Raw genomic sequence first — 19,557 nt, 5'->3', positions numbered from 1 at the left:
TTCAAGAATTCTGTACGAGCACTCATATATTTCCAGAAAAAAATAATTATCCTTTAGAATCCAAATAATTCGAATACAAATTAAATTATAACTACAACTGACACAACAGATACTGTCCAGTGTAAGGTAAAAGCGCCGACTGAGAAATATCTCTATAAACAATGAGTATACAGTAATTCGAAACGCAAAACAAATTCCTGGATGAGTGTTAACTTTCCAGAACCTTCGAGAAGTATTTACGTATAAAAGCACGTAGTCTCAGTATGACCTTGACAAAAGGAAATCATTTTACTCTAAGTATAGGATAAAAATAAAACACTGTTTACATCTCTCGCTGATTTATAAATAAAGGTCTGGAACTAGGTCAGCTTTAGGTGTTTACAACTGAAGAGTGAAGGTCTAACTATTTTCTGAAAATAATATCGAGTTCCTAGTAAACAACTCTACTTTTATTTTGACATGTAATGAAATAAAAAATAAAAAGAGTTTAAAATTCACAAACATTTAAATTAAATCAAATATACATATAAAGTGTGATTTAGAATTTTTTTCGCTAGGATCCCATGCCCATATCGATTTTAGAACCCTTTCATACCTTTATTTTATTCATACCTTATGTATTAGGTTTTTGCATGTGATAGAATGTAAATAATAAGCTAAAAACAATAAACTAATGTACTTTGCAAATTTTGTTACAATTTTATTAAATGCAAGCGACAGCTTTTATGTTGTGAAACTTTGAATGCATTTCATTTGAAAACGGTCAAAGGTCAGATTTAAATACTACCCAATAACATTAACAAAATTCAAACAAAAGATAGCTAAAAATATCATCTTAAATGAAACAATCGTACAGTATGGTCGAATATAAGACCAATGCAACCTTTTGGCAGTAATAATAGAAAAACAAGAGTTTATGGTATTTGACTGTGTACACTCAGTTATGATTTTTATTTTCAATACTACTTATGCATCAATTTGAAAATACAGTCTGACTGAAAAGGTTAAGAGGTGGACATTGTTAATTGTAGCCCTTTCATAGGAAGCTTTACATGTATGCATATAAGGAATTGTAATGGCTGTTCCAAATATATTGAATATTTCACGAAACCTCTTGGTTGTAACGGACATATTTAAGATATTATCAGCTTTTTGTGCCTGACGGACTGTGAGGTAAAGACAATTTTGAAGCAATGTCCAGAATATATGCAAAACTAAACTGGATCGAGCAATTTAACTTCATTCTGATAATGTAGCCATAGTAGATAAAAATGAACTATCAGCTTATTTTTTATCCTTGTCCACCTCAGCAAGTATAATTAAATAATTTCCTTGACATGTTAGTTTTAATAGTTCCTCGATCCATATGGAATTTTCTTGTCAGTGAAGAAATATTTTAATTTTCATCGTTGATTTAATGGTTAATGCTTATAGATGAACGTATGCACAACAAAAAGAGAAATTGAGAGAGAATAAAAAAAATTATTTCGTGGTGACAAAATGCATTTCTACTTTGGGAGGTCAATTGTTTCTTGTGTGACCATGGGGTTAGCTTTGAAGATTGCCACTTTAGCAGGAGGAAAATTGCAACTCAACACTACAGTGGTAAACCCCCGCTGATAGAAAGATGAAATTAAACAGATATCGTTCTGATCAGTCGCCTCTCAAAGAACATATTACGTAAGTGCAAAACGTGATAAAAGGCGTACACAATCATTGAATAAATTGATTTCTAAAATCAAGACTGGATGAACAAAGACTAAACAGTTGAAATGATATAAAAATCAAAGTGTATTCCACTGAGCGATGGCACCCTTATGTTCTCGAAGCACCTTGATGGTGAGACATAAAATAAATCACCATTGTTAAAAACAGGTTTACAATTAAACGTCGGTAATCTCAAGCCGACATAGGTGACGTTAACCTGTGTGAGAGTCTCATCAGCATAACATAAGAGAATACAACATTTCTTTCTCTTTTTAACTGAATATATGCATACTTAGGTTATGGTAGTTTACATGGCCCTTGTTGGAAACCCCTAGAGTAGTTGTTGGGTACTGAAATGGTACAGTTGTTTCTACAGAAGGGTTTGTTGAGAGAACTTGTATCCCAAATGGTCACCCATACATAATGATTTTTTTAATACCGTATTGTCTCATATACACTCTAATGATAGTAAATGTTATAAAGCTTGGTAATTGCTAAGCTTACACAAGGTGTAAGAAAGCACAAAAACTCCACCAGTTTGAATCTGCCCATGTATTTTACACATCAAAGCATCTGATATATTTTGATTGATAATACAATCTTCATTTGTTTTTCAATGTAAATTTCATACTTTGCTGTTGTTAATTTTATAATTGTAAAACTAAGAATAAAAAAATAAGAAATTTAAGTCCTTGGGACTATTAAATATTTTACACTATAGACTGGTTGATAAGTACTATCATTTCTAAATATCAGATACCACTCCAGTGGCCTAAGTGGCTAGAGCGTCCTCTTCGGATGCGAGAGGTTGCGGTTTCGATCCCGGCCGAGTCATACCAAAGACTTACAAAAATGGTGCTAGCAGCTGCCTCGCTTGGCGGTCAGCATTAAGAGGTTAGTGTTAGGACTGGTCGGGCTGGTGTCAGGATAATGTGAGTGGGTGGGACATCATGCTACATGTTTGCGGCATGATGCCCCAGTACTAGACATTGCTATATGCTACCACACTGCAGACATCGTAGCAATATAACTGAACAATTGTTAAAGCTACGTTAAAAATCGAAATCACACACACACACACACATTCTACATATCATAAATGTTATTACATCATATTTCGTATCTCGTACTACTTGAGATGAATTCCAGTGCTTTAAAGATTACGCTTCCCCATGAAAGTAACCATGACTGTCATTTATCCTTAAGGAATATAGTATGCGTCAGAAAGAACGTGTCAGATTCGAGTAAACGACTTTTTCTCAAAATATGAATGGAATTTGGTGGAAGTAAAGTGTCTGATAGGGTTCATACTATTCTTGATGAACAGGGATAGTGGGTATTGTGTGGTGAACAACTCATGCCGTGGCTTAAGAATTGTTGTTCATCATTCACAAGCATCTCAAACCTCGTGCACGTAGCAGATCCAAAGCAAGGACAAGCCTGCATCCACCCGTCAAAAAATGTCGCAAAATTCCGAATTCTGCTGGGTAGAGGTCTGCATATTTAGTTTATAAAAGACAAAAAACAAATATAGAACTCCATTAGAGTGACTACATTTTAGTTCTGTAACAAACTGGACAGAGGGGTGACCATCCCCTTCAATGCAGGATAGGTGATTTCTCAAAACTGTTTGTAGAGGACGTTCAGAACCACAAAGCTCTCTATAGTCTATGCCTTTTGCAGAAGAAGACATCTGATATTTCGTCATCAGCAAATACACATGATAAGGCAAATTTGTAACGTGGAAAAGCAGTTTACATGTATCAAATGCTGTCCACATATTAAGAGTGGCAAAGTATGTCCGTGTAGAGGATGCCCTGTACCTTGAGCATTAACTCGAACTCTGTAGAGGATGCCCTGTACCTTGAGTATTAAATTGAACTCTGCAAAGGATGCCATGTACCTTGAGTATTAAATTGAACCCTGCAGAGGATGCCCTGTACCTTGAGCATTAAACTGAGCTCTGTAGAGGATGCCCTGTACCTTGAGCATTAACTCGAACTCTGTAGAGGATGCCCTGTACCTTGAGCATCAACTCGAACTCTGTAGAGGATGCCCTGTACCTTGAGTATTAAACTGAGCTCTGTAGAGGATGCCCTGTACCTTGATTATTAAATTGAGCTCTGTAGAGGATGCCCTGTACCTTGAGTATTAAACTGAGCTCTGCAGAGGATGCCCTGCACCTTGAGCAGTAACTCGAACTCAAATCAAAACTTGAAAAATGCTTTGAGACAGCATGCATGTTTATCCTGTTTCTCAGACCAAGCCAGAAATATGGTTAGCAAGAATCTTCATTTTCAAGATGCAGTCAACACTTTAGCAGATCTAAAGACAACCACATGAACACAAGCGTCCGTATGAGTTGTTCGTGACTGTTTGGAGTGAACTGGTCAAAATCAAATTTAATGGGATATATTTACGTACCGCCCGCCCCGTGAAAAATCCATGCATATGAAAAATTCACATTAAGGCTAATGTGTCCTTTTTCTGGCCTACGTGACTTTTGTGATTTTATTTTTTAAAGATGTTTACTTCGATTTGAGTTCAAGACCCAAACTTATTTATGAACTTAGAATGTTTTAGAAACGAGAATGTTCTAGAAGCAAACGCGTTATTTGATGGAATTTGTCTATTTAAAAGGTCCACATAATTGGGGTTTTCTTGGGCCCAGGGTCCAGTTAAATCAGTATATATAGGACGAGGTAAAAAATTATTCATTTCTGTTTTAAGTTCAGTTTGTGGAATCATTTACTATTGTGTTCAGATATGGTTCGAGAGTAATCATTTTTTTTAAAAAAAAAATTATTCATTGGAATTGCAAAACGTTTAGTAACTTTTTGGACTAAATCACTACATTGGGAATATTGTGAATTCATTCAAGGGCATTCTGGATTATATCAAGGTGATAGATGAAGACTATTGATACATACCACACACAATACTATTGGTGCATCAGCACATTCAATATTAGAATTCATTCGGAACACTATAAACGTTTGACTTGTGATAGAACATTTAATAATATTTGAAAGTTAATTCCAAAGACTGCGTTTTTCTCTTGCCTTTTTACTTTGTATCTTGGAAACAAAACATAATTGCTAATTTAAAATAATATAAGCTTAGCTTCCTTATGTTGCATATTTGAAGAACATAGTCGTAAAAATATGTAAAACATTTCGCATTAAGGGAAAGTCACTAAAACGATTTTCTTTAATTATGGCTTGAAGAAGAAATACTCCCCAAAAATGTAGCATTCTGGTCGATTTATGCATTATATACGGAGAATATATTTTTACAACGAAATTCTTTATTAGTGTATTGTACAAATACGTGCGCCTCTACACACTATCTCAATCGGATTGTCTAATCATGCAATGTTATTCTGCATACAAGTTGGGTTATGTTATTCATACATTTGAAAATTGAACCTCCAACCGAATGGCCACTTTCAAATCACCTGAAACTCGGCGATGATACACTTAAAAATCGCTTATTAAATCTGGGCTGAAAGGAGGAGGTTGCAAAGCTGGGATGCTGTGATCCTTCGAGAGGTCTCTCATGACAGATGTAATGTAATGGAGTACATGGATTACTCGAGTGCCGTTCGCGGACATGTGCTTCGTTAGTGTTCCATGTTTTTTCTTATTTCGTATTTGACCAGGATGTTGTTGTGTTGTATTTCAATAGGATTTTAAGCTTTTCAATGACATTAATTTTCTTCTGTCTGACTGTTATCGATTGAGTTATATCATCCTTGAAGCAAACACATTATTCAGTTCATTTTCGCGAAATTAAAATGAAGCGAAACATTTATGATTTGGAGAGTTACGATAACCTAAACTTGTATAAATATTCTCAAATCAACAGTTTCGGACTTTATTATGTTGAATTCAACTTTGTACAATACCATGCGTTTCTTAACATTTGTGCAATATAAGTATTATGTTCGTCCCTTCCTATTAGTGTAATACAACGTTCATGTTCGTCCCTTCCTATTAGTGTAATACAACGTTCATGTTTGTCCCTTCCTATTAGAGTGATGTAATGGTTGTGAGTCCCTTCCTATCGGTGTAATGTAACGTATATGTGCGTCCCGTCCTATTAGTTTATTATAACCTTTATGCGTTAAGACTAGCAATTAGAAAAGGTTCATAGAGTCATTAGAATGTTGACTTTGTTAAACATTCACGTCATACCCTTTTTATATAATTTATCCATACAGGTTCTTTATTTTTCGAGTCTGCGGTTTGTCACAGAGCAATAATTTTATGACAATGTTTGACAAATTTGTGTATGTCTTAATAGCCCCTCTCAAGGCAATTCCATTCTACTAACCAGCGCTGTATATCAATAGCAAATCTCGTGAGCCTCTCAAGGCACTTACATTCTACTAACCAGTCAAACCGTTTAGCGGCAAATGGGTTCGTACAATGAGTAACAAAGGCGTCGCAAGTTCCAAGCATGGTGTGAATGAAATAGCACTAATTGTATTAAAACTATATAAATAAGCAATCCCAGTCATGTTAGGCAGTTGAACACGACTTTTATGCACTCAGACATCCAGTTGAAAGTGTGCTATACACCCATATTCAACCAGGAACATTTAAATAACACCCGTAAATAACAGGTATGATGTACACTGACTTGGTGAATATTCATAAACAATTCATTACGTGCAGACTCTGTTCGATGCATATCACAATGTTTCATAAAATCAATGGATACCAAGTTCGCCTCCGAATTGTGTATACGATTGCATATAAACTACGAGATCACACGTCCAGACAATTTATTGATCTTTTCATTACCATATTTGCACAATACCTTATGCAGCCATGTCTGGTATTTTAATAGTATGTACGGTATGTTACAACCTTCTCGAGCTGGTTATTTAAAAAAGTTTATACAGTATTATACTACATCACACTATTTTCATCAACGGAATACAATGCCCAGCTAACGGTTGCCATTGATAGTACTGTCCATGTTAAGTGTAGCCCATTTGATAGAACAACACAGCTATTGCTACGTGTCGCCCACTGCTAGTACAGCACAGTCCACGTTTACGTGTAGCCTTCTGCTAGTTAAACACAGTCCATGTCACGTGTAGGCCACTGCTAGTACAACACAGTCCACGTTACATGTAGCCCACTGTTAGCACAACACAACTCATGTTACGTGTAAACTACTGCTATTACAACTCAGCCCATGCTATGTGTAGCACACTGCTCGTATAACACAACCCATGCTACTTGAAGCACACAGCTAGTACAGCACAGCCCATGCCACGTGTAGCCCACTGCTAGTACAACACAACTTATGTTACGTGTAAACCAATGCTAGTACAACACAGTCTATGCTACGTGTAGCACATTGCTTGTGTAAACAGCCCATGCTACTTGAAGCACACAGCTAGTACAGCACAGCATATGTTATATGTAGCGCACTGATAGTACAATACAGCCCATGTTACGTGTAGCCCACTGCTATATAATACAACACATTCCATGTTGCATATAGCCCACGGCTAGTAAAACAAAACCCGCGATACTTGTAGCAAATTGCTAGATCAACAACTTCAGTGCTATGTGTTATGGGATCTGCATTTCATAAACTATTCAGTATATATTGTAGTTGCTTGATATTTTACCTGGGTACCAAATTTAATGGATTTTGTGGTTGCCATGAAATTAAACAAGCAACGAAAAATAATTCGTATGCTGGTATAGAAGGATAACCATAGCAATGAATTTAAACACCGAAAAAGTGAGAGAGAGAGAGAGAGAGAGAGAGAGAGAGAGAGAGAGAGATAGAGAGAGAGAGAGATGGGGGGGTGAGTGAGAGCGAGAGAGAGTATGAGATAATGCTAGAGAGGGAGAGATAGCTAGAGAGAGAGAGAGAGAGAGCAAAAGAGAGAGAGAGTGAGAGAGAGATAGATGGGGGATAGAGAAAGAACGTTATATATAGAGAGAGAGAGTAAGAGAGAGCTAGAGGGAGAGAGATGGTTAGAGAGGGAGAGCTAGAGAGAGAGAGAGAGAGAGAGAGAAAGATTGAGAGAGAAAGAGAGAGAGAGTGAGAGAGAGAGAGAGCTAGAAGGAGAGAGATGGCTAGAGAGAGAGCTAGAGAGAGAGAGAGAGAGAGAAAGAGAGAGAGAGAGTGGGAGAGCGCAAGATATAGATCTAGAGAGAGAGAGAGAGCTAGGGAGAGATAGAGACAGAGAGAGAGAGAGGGAGAGAGAGAGAGAGCTAGAAAGAGAGTGAGAGAGAGAGAGCTAGAGAGAGGGGTAAGTGAGAGCGAGAGAGAGACAGAGAGGGGTGAGTGAGAGCGAGAGAGAGAATGAGATAATGCTAGAGAGGGAGAGAGATAGCTATTGAGAGAGAGAGAGCAAAAGAGAGATAGTGAGAGAGATAGAAAGCTAGAGAGAGAGAGAGATTGATATACACAGAGAGAGAGAAAGCGAGAGAGAGTGAGTGATATAAATAGAGAGAGAGAGAGAGAGAGAGCAAAAGAGAGATAGTGAGAGAGATAGAAAGCTAGAGAGAGAGAGAGATTGATATACACAGAGAGAGAGAAAGCGAGAGAGAGTGAGTGATATAAATAGAGAGAGAGCGAGAGAGAGAGAGAGAGAGAGAGAGAGAGAGCGAGAAAGAGAGAGTTAGAGATAGAGAGATATCTAGAGAGAGAGAGAGTGAGAGAGAGATAGCTAGAGAAAGACAGCGTGATAGAGAGTGAGAGAGAGAGAGGCGGAGAGAGAGAGAGAAAGTTAGAGAGCGAGAGAGAGTGAGAGAGAGCTAGAGGGAGAGAGATGGAGAGAGAGAGAGAGATAGCGAGAGAGAGAGCTAGAAGGAGAGTTAGAGATAGAAACAGAGTGAGAGTGAAAGAGCTAGAGAGAGAGAGAGAGAGAGAGAGTTCCCATCCAGTTGTTAGTTTCTTTGGGTCCTGATGATGACAGCATATACCGAGAAAACAGCAGATGAACACAGTCTAATGTGTGGTCATATTAATGAATTAATTTACATTTGATGAAATCATTAAAAACTGGGCAAATCTCAAGCACAATTTCTAAATTCTAAACACATTTACCTTTTTAGCCGACAAGTGTCATTTGAACCTACCAACATGTACATAACAAATAATACGACATATTTTAGAAAGAATACAAAATTAAATTATATATTAGTAAAAGAACAGTTTGTTCAAGGCCGATGTACCAGTGTAACAACTACAAAGAAAAATACTAAACTGTGTTACGCACAACAATAATAAAGGTATTTAATATCGTTACGTTGTATCAGTTAACTGTCTACAAAACCCCACACAAAAATGGCATTACGATGTCAACTTGCCTCACTTCAGACTTGATTTATGCATAATTCCCGATTTAATAGCACGTACACATCAAAAGAGGTTGCTATAACATCCGATTTGACCGCAAATTGACTCGTGACTTTCACACATATTATGAGAGAGAGAGAGAGAGAGAGAGAGGTACCAAGAGACGCAAAGCAAAGTGGCAGATATAAAAATTTGCTATTACCAAAACCGTTCGTTGTCATGTTATCTTAGTATGACAGATATCACTACTTCCGAGTTAATTTGAACAAAAGCCATTTTCTTCCTCTCTTGAGTGGGTAGACAATTGTTAGTAAGGAAGTAATGACCTTCGAAGATTGCCTTCCCTTACTTTAAAAAGTGTTTAGAATATGCTATTTAATGCACGCTGGTCTTTCCGTGACACATATATTTCGGGAAGGAAATTAAACGACTTGATGGGTGACACTTTTGTTGCTATCATAACACCCGAGTTTTGGACGCCATTGTCTGTATATTGCGAGGAGAAGTATCAAGATATTTAGGTGAAACTCATATGAAAAATAAAAGAGTAAAGCGCGATCAATAAAAATTAGATTAATCAGTCTCATAAATACAAATATTTCTACCTGTGCGATATTGCTTTCTATATGTGCAATTTATGTATCTACATCACCGATATAGTTTGCCTACGACCTGTGTAAAGGCAAATTTGTACGAATGCCATATTGCGTATGAAGAAAACCAAACTAACATTATACAATTAATGGTAGTTTATTCAGTTAGAGTTTAAAGGAAGAAAGAATCAGAAAATCGACTGAAATAGAATTAATAATGAAAAAATATTTTTAAAAACCCGAAGATTTAAATCTTACCTGAAATTAAATTGCAAAAGGAGGTCGCTGTGGGGCCTTGACGTATATTGTCTGTTGAACATTTATTTGCAAAGACACGTGACAACGATGGGTGACTGAAATTTTTAAGTAATTCCAAACATTTTAACAAATATGACCATTAAACTATATCGTTCGGCGCCCCAGGTGTCCGAATGGTCTAAGGCGCTCGGCTGTAAATGTCACTGGCATCTCACCTCTGTCCCGGTCCGAGTCTCGGGCTCGGCAAACTGGGCATATGAGAAAGCTTACCAGTAACAATAATAACAATTAAATGGCTTTTCTTAAATTCTGGCATCGGACAAGGTAATGCTGATTCCGCCCCATCACCATGCTTCTCTCGGATGTTGTTGTTGTTGTAGGGTTTAACGCCATTTTTCAGCACAAGATAGGCTCTACGTGGCGGCTAGTATAACTTTTGGAGCTTGAACCTTGGAAAATCCCGGGAAGAAACACCGACCCACAAGAAGCTACTGGCAGGCTTTCTCACGTACCCACGTTAGCCGAGCCTGAGGCTCAAACCCACGCAGACAGAGGTGAGATGGCAATTATCAGGAACGGTGACTACTCGGCCACTCGGGACCCCCCTCTCGTTTGATAATGGTGCAGACAGTTTGTATGCTCCAATTTAATGCCGCATTCACTGGCCTAGTATAACAAAAATCATAAAAATTAAAATACACATGTGAGGTCAAAAAGTTCCATATGTTTGGACATTAAAACAAAAGCATAAGAATATTAATCAACTGACCAGAGAAGTCAACGGTAGTTCATGCAAAAGAAGTTTATGTACCCTAACCCCAAATTTGTACCTGCATTGTTCACATCCGAAGGTCACTTTTGACACTACGTGATACTCACGGTGCAAACCCAAGTTTTGTTCCTAGGTGATAATTCTGCAAAATATTGTGTACTAAACAGACTAGTGGAAGTGAAAATAGTTGTCATCCAAGCCATTTTTGAGATATTCTACTTGTTATAAACCCACGTGTTTACCACAATGGGTGGTTAGCTCTTCTTCCTGGTATTTCACTATCTACATACTGCAGAGTGAGTATGACAGGTGTACATGCCTCACACCAATTTCAAGTACAACACAAGCCCGATATACCAAACTCAGGAATATATCCAAATATTTAATTAGTAAAGAATAATAGCTGAAAAATTCACACCATAGCCTTAAGTTAAGAAATTTGACAGGGGCCAATTTACGAAACTATCCCATGCCACATAAGTCTACTCATAAAACGAATACTTTCCTCCGCTCTAATAAATTATATTTAGATTATAATTTTCTAGTTTTGCAGAGATTGTGCCTATGTTATTAAAGTGTCATGTACAGGAAGGTATTTGTCTGTTTTATTAATTGTATTTTAATGAGCAGTATAGAATTGTATCTAATGAGCAGTATATAATGTGAACTATATAGTTCCAATTGGACTTCCATTCATGCACTCCAGTTTGAAAACAAATTCACGTACTCAGTTTGGATACAAAACATAACAAAAGCAATTGTATACATTTGACTAACTTGATATTCTTATCCTAAAAACAACTACAGGCTTTAATTGATGCACTCCATTGGATAACATGGATAAAGCCATGATGTTCAATGTCAGTAGCGCATCGAAAAATAGTATTAGCTTAAAAAAAAAAATTATTGCCGAATAACCATATCCTGTACGAAATTTTGAAGTATATCAAGATTTTCAGCGTCTTCCATAGCATGCAAGTCGGAAAACAAAAGGAGACCGGCACACTTGCCGAAAGTGATTTGCGACTGGCACTGAAACTGATATTCGTAATAACCGTGCATTCGTTATTCAAGTTTAAATTTCTATTGAATGACTTGTTCAACGCAGTGATGATCAATTATATCTTGTCCATGAAATATTTGCTTAAATAATCTTAAAGTACTGGGTAACAAAGGAATTACTGTTATTATCGCGAGGCATGACCACTCCCTCTGTTGGAAAACGAGTAGGATTGAAGCCTGGAACGCTTTTAGAATAAAAGGTATCTTCATTGTGGGGCTCCTTCTGAAATACAAAACAAAAAAGACAACATTTCTTCTTCTTCTTCGTTTTCTTCTTATTTTTCCTCTTCTTCTTTTTTTATTTCTTCTTCTTCTTCTTCTTCCCTCCCCTCCCCTATATCTCCCCACTTATCTCTCTTCAGAACAGACTTTAATAACTGTAAACATTTACAAATTTGTCCTTATCAGACTTAAGGTCAGATGAAGATATCTAATGACCACGTTGGACAGTCTGACATGAGCATTATTTCTCCATCGCTAGGATAACAGCTTTTAGGCTAGACTGTTAAAGTAGCAAGGTACAATGGCATGTCAGAAAAGTTCATTACTAGACAATATTGTGCATTTTGACAATATTGTTTTGACTACTTCGGTTTGTTATTTGTCTTTTTCCACTCCCTTCCCTTCTCTTTCCCACTTTAGACATTGGCATATGCGAGTCTGCGTGTGTGTTTATGTGTGTATGTGTGTGTGTGTTTTGTGTATGTGTGTGGATAAGCGCATGTTCGTGTGGATTTAACCTTGGTACATGAATGCCATGTAGTAGGTGCCGTTACTGGTAGTGCTGGGGTTCAATTGTTTCATTGGAAGGAAATAAAACTCTAGATCTAACCCGTCTGATTATATTCATGTTATTCTTGATAGACTAACGGATAATTCATTTTCAAGTCCTTAAATCCGTATGCTACACCATCCCGTCTGATGCAGACGTGATCACTCAGCATTTAGCATGGAAATGAACTAGGTACCTTTGGTAAAATATTGTAACATTTAACACAATCCTCAATTAGGATTAGATAGAACGTAGACAGGCGCAGTACGTAATTAGATCCACTAATATTATTCGAAGTTAGCATTCAACATGACGTAATGTAGTGGAAGAAAGCCGAATATGTCTTCACAGCTACAGTTCTCTATACCGCTAGAAGCCCACTTGTTTTTATTATGGATTTACAGTGACAATCGAGATTGCAATAACCGTGCCGGATGATACGATTGGTTCCTGTCTTGTCTGTACAAGTTATGCAAACAAACAAATTACATAGATTTACTTCTATCTGTTCAGACAGCCTTCTTAAGGTGTGGGCAAAGGAATAACTCCAAATCTCTCCTTCATTATTGGAACCTATTTATATGGCGTATTTGCCAAGCGTTTCTGAAAGAAAAGGCTTTGATTACGAGATGCTGCGTGTTCGTGCTTGAGTTTGGGTAATGTCATACAACTCGTCCTACACCGTTCAAGATAAAACTCTGGGATAATATTGGAGGTAGTCTGTAGAATTTGTATCCATTCCTTGAGGTATGGAGCAGAGTCTGAGACACGTTTGCTTATATGTTATATTAAATCAAGTAAACATTAATATCAGTGCAATGCCAAACTGTTTAACACAGAGACTTCAAACGTCAGTATATAATATTGGTGCAGTTAGAGGCAGAGTCTGGGAATGGAGATTTTTCTGTATACGTGTAATATCATTCAAAATGAACAGCTACGTCCTTAATGTTACATAGCGCTCATTACATTATTCACAAAAGATATTTTAAATCTTTTGGGTGATAGCAGGTGTAAATGTGGAGAAAGGTTGTTTTATAATTTCGATCCTTCCCATGTTGTTGGGATTAATGAATTGGGTATATTAGTACATTGGAAACTTAGTTCGTGGCGAGGAGCGTGCAGGTGTGGGCGTTGGGCTATCAATTAGGAACTAATGAGATGTGTGCCATAAAGCCATGTATGTAAATTCAGGCATGCAGACCTTGTCCATCCTTGTCCAAAAGGGTCTGAGCCTCGGGGACATAACTTACAAAATATTGAAATACACATGCTATTCTTTGTAATGGGAATGTCAAAAAGGGATTCAAATATCTGACCAACATTGCTTCTTGATCCAGTAGTGTTCGTGGAGATCTAGCCCCGGGGGCCTATATTTATAGAATGGCACCAAGCAGCGCAGAGTTATGATATGTGTGTTATCATGTTATTTAACTAGACATATCCAGTTTATAATGTATTTCTCTTGATGACCGCGTATAAGATCCATTCAACTGCACACTGCATAGATCCAGATCTGACGGCAGATCTTCAACTGGGTCTATGATGTTTGTTAGAAATAATCAGTAGAACAACCAACATAGACCCTGATATGGCAGTGAATTATCCAGAGGCAGATCAGGGTATATATTTTTTTTTTTGAGTTGTGTCTGGCTTATAAGCGAGTATAGACGGGTTTCAAGCATTTAATAATGTGATATATTTCTCTGGTAACATCGTTCATAGAATTATGTTTTCGTTTCCATGTATTCAAAACAAAATTTTTCAAGCCTCAAATATGATTTAAAATTACTTTTGAAACCGCATTCGAGGCAGTGGTGGAAGGAATCCTTAATGTGTTTTGTCTATAATGCATTCCATTGCATGTTTCCTATCTATATGAAAATATTTGCACCAGACACTGTGCACATTATGGTTTAAACATATATATATTTCTACATCTATATGGATTTGCGATTTAAAAACTATGCAATAATGTATCATTTGACTTATTACTTTTATTTTTTGTAATTTAACTATCTTTACTTTACTTTTCAAATGATTAAAGAAAAAATTCTGGACCAGAATTAATGACTTGGTTTTAATCATAAACTGAAATCATGCAAAGAGTTAGTTTCATTTTGATTTTATCAACTTTGAAAAAGGTGCTGGTATTGCAAAGACTGTACATTGCATACCATCTTCACATAGTGAAAACACTAAAAGATTAATTGATCGATATTACCACATTACTGAATACATGGTGTTAATAATAAACATTTTACTACGATGAAGCTCTTTGATTAGTTACTAAATAACCCGTCCTGTGATAATCAAGTTCTTTGAGTTCGATAATCGAAAAATGACGAATATCTGTTATTGTTTACATGAAAAACTTTTTGCTAAGTTTTGATTGATGATTATTATTTGGTACAAATCATGGGAAATTGCCATGCTGTGGATCGGAGAGAGTTTTGTATCTCATCTTATGTAATAATGTTCATGAATGCTGACAACTGGCCATAACTAGGAGGGATCGTTTCAGCAGGCGAATTATATGATTACTTTTCGGATATCAAATAAATGGAAACATCTCTTAAAATGTCTCAACGTGGTAATTTCAATAGCAGTTGTTAATGTACATAATCTCATGGCAGATCAAGTTCTGACTTTTACTGCTTGTATGCATTTTAAATTTTCCTTTAACATCATGCAATTTGTATTTATTTTGGCATGCCGAAAATGTTTGGTTGTAGTATGCCGATCGTTTGTGGTTGTAGTATGCCAATCATTTGTAATTGTAGTATGCCGATCATTTGTGGTTGTAGTATGCCAATCATTTGTAATTGTAGTATGCCGATCATTTGTGGTTGTAGTATGCCGATCATTTGTGATTGTAGTATGCCTATCATTTATGATTGTAGTATGCCGATCATTTGTGGTTGTAGTATGCCGATCATTTGTGATTGTAGTATGCCTATCATTTATGATTGTAGTATGCCGATCATTTGTGGTTGTAGTATGCCAATCATTTGTAATTTTAGTATGCCGATCATTTGTGGTTGTAGTATGCCGATCACTTGTGATTGTAGTATGCCTATCATTTATGGTTGTAGTTCGCCGATCATTTGTGATAATAATAATGTATAACATTTTATTCGTAGCAGGTACAGTGTATATATCACGGATTCTACTGTCCAAACCGTGTGCAGAGAAGACGCAAAAAGGGACGGGTATCAATCTCTTTAGTTAATTTAGTATAATTTTCGGGTACAGAAATTACATTTTAATCCATTTAAAGTTACAGTGGACATTTCAGATTGATTGTCATTTGAACATCTGCGGACAATCATTGTAGGTCAGAAGCAAGCCATATGTGTGTATAAATGATAAATAAAGTAGGGTATTCATTTCATTTTAATTTATTGTGATGGCCATAGGGTAAACAATATAAGTAACAAGACTCATTCAATCCAATTAAAAACGTTAGTACACGCACGCATACACATGCTTGTGAGTTTGCTACAAGTGAGTGTTTGTAAAAAAAATTAACTCTTAGAACTAGTTTTTCTGTCACTTTATAAACATTGCAATGTCTTATAGTTAACAATAATTGAACGCCATACAAAATATATCAAATTGTTTGTGGTTATTACATTTTAAAAGTATAACCAATCTCTGACAATATATCACTTCCTGTGGTTATTACACTTGAAAGAATAATGCTAATTGCTTACAGTGTATACTTTCTTGTGGTTGCTATATTTTAAAGAATATAGCTGATCGAAGGCAGCATAGAGATGAATCACTTCAGCACATGATGAGAATGTGAAATCATTGGCTCCCATACATTGTATTATGTCAGTTTGATAACGAGGTTGGCAAGTGGTTTTGCTTTATGTTAAGCAAATACACACTAATGTAATCAATTTGTAATTATAACTAATTAAAGTTGATTCATCTGTTTACGGGTTTTGAAACAACAAAGACCTCTTCTAATGATCTTCTAGATTAAGTTGCAATATACATGATTTCGAGACATGAAAGGGGGCCCCGAGTAGTCACCGTTAGGGATCACTGCTATTTCATCTCTGCCTCTGTGGGTAAGAGACCCAGACTTGGCCGATGTGGGTACGTGATAAAGCATGCCAGTAGTTTCTCGTGAGTGGGTGGTTCTTTCCATCTATATGACTGACAGTCGGTGTGCTGTATCTTGTCTTAGTATCTCTAGGGACATCTTCATGAATGTCAGTCAGTGTGCTGTATCTTGTCTTAGTATCTCTAGGGACATCTGTATGACTCTATGTCCATCTTTATGAATGTCAGTCTGTGTGCTGTATCTTGCCTTAATATCTCTATGGCTATATGTATGATTGTCAGTCAGTGCTGTATCTTGTCTTAGTATCTCTATGGCCATCTGTAAAGCTGTCAGTCAGTGTGCTGTATCTTGTCTTAGTATCTATATAGCCATCTTTATGACTGTCAGACAATGTGCTGTATCTTGTTTAAGTGTCCCTATCGCCATCAATATGACTGTTCTTCAGTGTGCTGCATTTTGTTTTAATGTCTCTATCGCTATTTATATGACTATCAGTCAGTGTACTGTACTTTGTCTTAGTATCTCTATAGCCATCTGTATTACTGTCAGTCAGTGTGTTGTATCTTGTCTTAGTATCTCTATGGCCACTTTTATGATGTCAGTCAGAGAGCTGTATTTTGTCTTAGTATCTCAATGGCCATCTGTAAGGCTGTCAGTCAGTGTGCTGTATCTTGTCTTAGTATGTCTATGGCCATCTTTATGATCGTCAGTCAGCGTGCTGTATCTTGTCCTATTATCTCTATGGCCATCTGTATGACTGTCAGTCTGTGTGCTGTTTCTTGTCTTAGTGTCTCTATGGTCATCTTTATGACTATCAGTCAGTGTGCTGTATCTTGTGTTGGTGTTTCTGTATGCATCCATATGACTCAGACAATGTGTTGCATTTTGTTTAAGCGTCTCTATGGCAATCTGTATCACTGTTTTAATGTCTCTACCGCTATTTATATGACCATCAGTCAGTGCACTGTACTTTGTCTTAGTATCTCTATAGCCATCTGTATTACTGTCAGTCAGTGTGTTGTATCTTGTCTTAGTATCTCTATGTCCACTTTTATGATGTCAGTCAGTGTGCTGTGTCTTGCCTTAGTATATATATATTGCCATCAGTAAGGCAGTCAGTCAGTGTGCCGGACCTTGTCTTAGTGTCTCTATAGCCATGTATATGACTACCAGTCAGTGTGCTGTATCTTGTCTTATTATCTATATTGCCGTTTGTATGACTATATGGCCACTTTAATGACACTCAGTCTGTGTGATGTATCTTGTCCTAATTTCTCTATGGCCATATGTATGACTCTACGGCCATCTGCATGACTGTTAGTCAGTGTGCTGTATCTTTTCTTAATATCTATATGGCCACTTTTATGATTGTCAGTCAGTGTGCTATTATCTTGCCTTAGTATCTCTATGGCCATTTGTATGACTGTCAGTCAGTGTGTCGTATCTTGTTTTAATATCTCTATAGCCATGTTTATGACTGTCAGTCAGTGTGCTGCATCATGTCTTAGTATCTCAATTGCCAATTGTATGACTGTCAGTCAGTGTGCTGTATCTTGTCTTAGTATCACTATGGTTATCTCTTATAACTCCATGACCACCTGTATGACCGTCAGTCGGTGTGCTGTATATTGTTTTAGTATATATATATATATATATATATATATGGCCACGTTTATGACTGTCAGTCTGTGTGTAGTATCTTGTCTTAATATCTCTATGGCCATCTTTATGCCTGTCAGTCTGTATGCCGTGTCTTGTCTTAGTATCTCAATGGTCATCTGTATGACTATATGGCCATCTGTATGACTGTCAATCAGTTTGCTGTATCTTGTCTCAGCATCCCTGTGGCCATCTTTATGACTGTCAGTCTGTGTGTTGTATCTTGTCCTAATATCTATATGGTCATCTGTATGACTCTATGGCTATCTGTATGACTGTCAGTCATAGTGTTGTATCTTGTCTTAATGTCTATATGGCCATCTGTATGGCTGTCAGTCAGTGTACTGTATCTTGTCTCAGTATCTCTATGGTCATTTGTATCACTGTCAGTCAGTGTGCTGTATCTTGTCTTAGTGTCTCTATCGCTCTCTATGACTGTCAGTCAGTGTGCTGTACTTTGTTTTAATATCTATATGGCCATCTGTATTACTGTCAGTCAGTGTGCTGTATCTTGCCTTAGTTTCTATATGGCCATCTTTATAACTGTCAGTCTGTGTTGTGTATCTTGTCTTAGTATCTCTATGGCCATCTGTATGACTGTCAGTCTGGGTGGTGTATCTTGTCTTAATATCGCTATGGCCATTTGTATGACTGTCAGTCAGTGTGCTGTATCTTGCCTTAGTATCTATATGGCCATCTTTATGACTGTCAGTCTGTGTGGTGTATCTTGTCTTAATATCGCTATGGCCACCTGTATGGCTGTCAGTCAGTGTGCTGTATCTTGTCTTAGTGTCTCTATCGCTCTATATGACTGTCAGTCAGTGTACTGTATCTTGTCTTAGTATCTATATGGCCATCTTTATAACTGTCAGTGTGTGTGTTCTATCTAGTCTTAATAGTTTTCTTTCAATGTGCTGCATGGCGTATACGTGTCTCTATATGCATCTGTAAGTCAATGTCACCTTGGGTTCAGTCCAAACATATATCTTACGAGATATTAGTTTCTAAACTGTATTTATATTATTTATCGTGCTAACACACCTTTACTTTTCAGATCACTATCGTTCCCGTTCTCTGTCCCAATCTACGTATATATATATATATATATATATATATATATATATATATATATATATATATATATATATATATATATATATATATATATATATATATATCAGCCCTTTAGTCTGCGTCAGATATGAGGACTAATTAGATCAGAACAAAATAGACCAAATACTCCCACTTGCACGCCAGCAGGTGGTGTCCAATGGAGGCAATATGTTTACCGTTGGATGCATATCGTGATAATGTTCCAACT

This window comes from Sinohyriopsis cumingii, chromosome 13 (assembly GCF_028554795.1).
Source record: "Sinohyriopsis cumingii isolate HCF-2022 chromosome 13, ASM2855479v2, whole genome shotgun sequence".
Classification (NCBI taxonomy): domain Eukaryota; kingdom Metazoa; phylum Mollusca; class Bivalvia; order Unionida; family Unionidae; genus Sinohyriopsis; species Sinohyriopsis cumingii.
This window is presented reverse-complemented; position numbering follows the sequence as displayed.